At 37.8% G+C, this 5298-nt stretch overlaps 1 protein-coding gene and 1 pseudogene across 1 annotated transcript in view; one reads left to right on the top strand and one right to left on the bottom strand.

The window, feature by feature from the left end:
- Positions 1-5298, top strand: part of LOC125874446 (uncharacterized) — a 341050-nt gene that overhangs the window by 119438 nt on the left and 216314 nt on the right. The gene's annotated exons all lie outside the window — the stretch shown is intronic.
- Positions 434-5298, bottom strand: part of LOC125872248 (protein OBERON 2-like) — a 9604-nt pseudogene continuing 4739 nt past the window's right edge.

Here is a 5298-nt window from a genome sequence, read left to right on the forward strand (position 1 = left end):
CTGCAATTGACCAAAACAGCACCCTACAAGAGATCCTTGAGTGATCCATTCCTTTCTCTTTATGCTGATTATACCAAAGTTCCAAACTCTTAATAAGGAAGCTATTCATTTCCTTCATCTAGTTAGGACCAAGGAGCAGTTGGATAGCATTTAACTGATGCACTGGTTGTGCAATAAATAATTCCTCTTTCATACTCTTTCCAAGGCTCTCCAATTTTATTTTCTGGTCATATTGCAGTTTAGTTTGCACCAAGTGTTTTTGGTATTTGTTGACAACAGGAAGCACTGAAATAGACAAAACTTACAATGCGCAGATGTATATATTTGTATCATGAAATAGACACTACTTAAAACAAAATAAACACATTTGCACATAAATATCTTGCTCAAATACAGATATTCAAGTCAAAGTGATAGGTCAACACAAACACGACTATGACAAGGCAGAGAAGTTACCAGTGCTATCCACACAGATTTCCTTTTTGAATGCATCTTGAATGCTGACTCCTTTCATAAGCTGATATGATTATCAAATTGGTCATTCTAGTAACTGAAAACCTCAAAACTGGAAAAAAGATAGCATCATAGGAAACAAAGTACCATTACTCAATTAGCTATATACCTTTGCATTGATTGATTCAATATGATGCAACAACTCCTTTGCACTACTTTTTTGTGAGCCACGCAAAATACAAATGCCAACATTCAAAATCTTTTCGATGTCAGCATAAGAAGCAACAGATGTGCAAATGTTTAAAAGCTTCAAAGCATGTGGAACCAAATCCGTCCTTGAATCACAATATCGACAGAGATACTATGCATCCAAATTGATGCTTCCTCCGACCTTCCCAGCCATGTAAGCTCGTAGAGCACACTCTAGATGGGAAACATGTCCAAATATGTGGCCATCAACTACTGTAGCTTTACATCGGATGTAACTGTACCCATCATAGTCCAAAGTGATAAGCTTACGGCAAAGTATACAACAGCAGTCTCCGCAAAAACCAGGCTCACTGCAACAGAGATCACAAAATCTGGTGCCCGTCAAAGGATTTTCTGCTGTTAAACTGCTACAGATTCAGTTACCAGCCTTACAATTAATGGCTCCGAAAGGAGAATCAGACAGTAAAGGCTGCATTTTTGTCCCTGAAGATGTAGTCCTCTCTTTTGTATCTGAGTCAAAACCAATATCTAAATAATGAAAAAAAATTGGCATAAGGTTAGTAAACTACCAGTAGTGGAGGAGCCAGGATTTCAATTATGCCAAGCAGATTCAACAACTTATGATATGCAAAAAAATCATTTTCCCTATCCATATGGAGTAATTTTTCAACGAAGCTCCGTCCCTGACTACGTGCACAGACTGTATAATCATGGACAAAATTCACTTCAAAAATAAAAAGATCCACCAAAAGGGAAGAAAAATAATATAAATTTGTGTGGACTGACTAGATACTTGTAATGAATAGGAAACCAAGCTCAAATAACCATTTTCTTAAAAATCAAAATTCTTGAGAAAACTCAAAAAGTTTGACTTCAAAATTAGGAATTAAATAGCCTCTACTGATGGGGTAATAAAATCTTGAAGTAAACAGTGGGTAATAAAGATGGGGAGTTAAAAATCGTTACCCAATTGAAGAATCTGGAAAAGCCCCTTTAGAATTGCCTTTACCGAGCTTCCAACGCTCAAAAATGGTGAAATGAGGATGAATCCCCCATTTTGGAAAGAAGAATCTATCCAAGTCACTTTTACCCTTCGCAATCGCGACCCGATACCTCACAATTGCGATGAGTAATGTTGGTCAACTCATTAATTGACCATCGCAATTGCGACACAAGGCTACGTGATCACGATGCTCAAGATGCTATTGAGATTGCAATATCCTCCATGCGATCGTGAAGCACAAGACCACATACCAATGTGGCTGCGACCAAGAGCCTTGCGATCGCAAAGATTACTTAACATGCATCAGATACAACACATCAGCAAACACCAAGATTCACCAAAATCACCTAATGAACCCTCGGGATTCGTTTGGAATTTCACACACACAAACCATATATGCTACCCAACCAAACTCGACGTTCCAGACTCAATGAAACGTCAGAACACAAATACGAAGTCTCTTTGACCCATTATCCGTTTAAGTCGCAATAAACTAACTTTTACTCAAAAACATTAAACTTCCCTCGGAACCTCTGAAAACTCAACCAAGACCTCACGTAGGACTAAAATCATCCCCCGAATCCAGTGGTGTCATAGGAATTCCAATCCTAGCGTTCAAACTCAGAATGTTGACCAAAGTCAACTCTTGGCCTAATTATACTTAAACTTCCAACTCAAGGGCTCAAATCCACGAAAAGGACTCCATAATTGAAAAAACCTACACTTCTAGACCAAATTCCGCATTCTGGAGCTGATGGAACAAACTAAAGACCCTTTCGATACTTGTAGTTCCGATTGTTGTCAAAAACCACTTTTAACAACTTGAGGTGTCCAAAACTCTAAAACTTCCAAAAGTCTCAACTTTCCAATCCAATTTTAAAACCAACTTCATAAACTAAAAAGCATGACTTGGGAAAACTATCGAGAGGGGCAAAATGATAATTTTTCCCAAAGTGTAACACCTCGTATCCGAAAGAGGAAAGCTTAACAGATTTCAAAACTCCCAGGTGTCATCCACTCGGGCCAGCCACGACCCCTGGTGTGGGCCATGGAGTGTAGGTGGGTCCATGGATGGGTGCCTTAGGAATTGTCCAGGCATGGATCACGGTTGGACCTACGGACCGTAGGTGGGTCCACGACTCGTGGTCCAGGAACCATAGGTCAAGACAAAAGTCTCTCACCATCAACCACAATTCACGTGGATGGACCATAGGTCCATCCACGGTTCGTCGACTGGGTTCTTCGGTTGGTAGGTCGGTCAAAGTTGACAGTTAACTCAGGGGCAGTTCAGTCTTTTCCTAATTAATTAGTTCCTATACTATGTCATTTTGCCTATATTTGGAACCCCTATATAAGTCTTTTTACCCCCAAATTCACCCCATTTCAGTCAATCTTCCAAATTCCCAAAAGAAAAACCAACTCCTCCTAAATATTCTCTCTCTAGAACTTGAAGAAGAAGATTTCACCTAGGGTTTCAAGATAAGGATCCAAATTCTCCATTGAAGATAAGTAATTGGACTTGAGGTATCGTAGTTTTCATCCATGTATCTCTTTGATTCATAAAGTCCCCAAATTCCCCTATTTCAAATGGTAGAATTCCCCAATTAGCTAGGGTTTTCTTCAATCACCAAGGGTTCTTTTGATTATTGATCTTAATGATTTGATTATGTTTAAATATGCATGAATTGATGATTTAGAATGCTTTTATGATGTTTCACCTTTGAACCCATGCAAACCCCTATGTTTTCCAAATTGTGATCTCAAAATGTGGGTTGTTGATTATGAAAGAAGAGTTTTATGATCTAAAGCATGAAGTAATAGAATTACATGAATTTATGATAAAAATCCCTATCTAATGTTTGAATTTTAGATTTGGTGATTGAAAACAAACTTTGAACCTTGAAAGGGCATAGTATGAGTTTATGCATGATCTTATGGAAACTATGTAAATGTTGTAAGGGTGCTTTGAGAGTGAAGTGCCAATGTTGTTGTTGTTTTTGTTGTGTTGTTGAAAGGTTACTCTCATAAAACACTTGCAACCATGATGTGAAAGGTTTTCTCACATAGAAAGGATTCTTAGGTTGAAAGGCTATTCTCACCTAATTGAATCAATGGACAAGAGCTATCCTAATTAACTAGCTTATATTGACAAGATGACATGTCTTTCCATGGATAATGAGAATAAGTAAGAAAATAATATTCCATGGGAATTATGCTTAGCACCGTGTGGATATTGCCATTGGTATAGAAGCTCTCCCGTTAGTAGAGGCTGGGTTTCTAGAAGAACTCTCATGAGATGGAAGCTCTCCCGTTAGTAGAGGCCGGGTTTCTTGTAACAATCTCCTTATCCCATAAACTATGTGCCCTCATAGGATGATTAGCTAGTGAATCCATTTAAGCTAGAAGTTCATGGTTCTACCTTAGGCAAGTAGAACAACCCTTCTCGGTGTGGGAGACACCGGGTAGTCATGTTTTAGCTCACATGGTCTCTATGTCGGTTAAGGCTAATTTTCCCACAACAAGACGATTAATGAACTATCTCTATGTCGGTTAAGGCTAATTTTCCCACAACAAGACGATTAATGAACTAAGGTTACTTAAAGAAGTATCTCATATGTGTTCAATTGCTTAAAAAATGATTTAGCTTGCATTGACCATGATGTTATGACTTATGTTTTCTAACCCTCTTATATCATGTTTTAATTGGTCAATTGCATGTCATGAAATGAAATGTCCTTCTTAGCATGTTTTATATGTTTTTATGCATAGCTATCATACTTGGTGCATTTTTGTACTAATGCATACTCTTTCCTACATTTTTCTCAAATGTAGGGTCCGTCAGGCAGGGTTCCTATTTTAGTGGCTAGAGCTTGGACTTTGATTCTTTCTGAGCTTGGTGAGTCCTCATGGTTCAAGGACGGACTTTCCTTATTCTAGTTTCTCCTTCGTATTTTCTTTTTTGAATATGATATATGGGCTAGGCCCACTGTCATACGATTGTAATATATGACTATGTTGAGACATCAGTTAGACTTCCGCTTTTTCTATAAAACTGTTTGGACTTAAATGTTGTTTTGCTCTTTATTGTTTTATTACTTTATGTTATTGTATGATAAGTGGCTTGTATGGAGTTCTTCAGGGTTTTATACGCCATGTTACATCTAAGGGGTACCCCTGGGTCGTGACAAAAGGTTTTAAAAAATGACCTGCAGGTTCATTACACGAGGTTGTGATGGTTTAGACACATACAGAGAAGATGCACATATGATTTAGTTCAGAAGTGTGAGAGGTTGGCTATGAATGGTTTCAAGATCAGATCGAGTAGGGGTAGGCGAATGAAACATTAAGGAGATGTGATTAGACATGATTTGTCGCAACTTAATCTTACCGAGGACATGACCTTAGATAGGGGTTATGGAGGTCACAAATTTGGGTAGAAGGTAAAGTGTTTCCTCACTTATTTCTCTATATTATTAGTCGTTGTATTATCCTTGTAGTTTTTTGTCTTTGAGTTTGGTAATATTTTTTAGAATTGGCAACAATGTATACTTCAACATTAACGATATGTTGGGGACCTTTTAGAAAGTCAGAAAAGAACAAAAAATGTAATACTTAGAGAAAATGATCAAAAT

The sequence above is a fragment of the Solanum stenotomum genome, chromosome 8 (genome assembly GCF_019186545.1).
Source record: "Solanum stenotomum isolate F172 chromosome 8, ASM1918654v1, whole genome shotgun sequence".
NCBI lineage: Eukaryota > Viridiplantae > Streptophyta > Magnoliopsida > Solanales > Solanaceae > Solanum > Solanum stenotomum.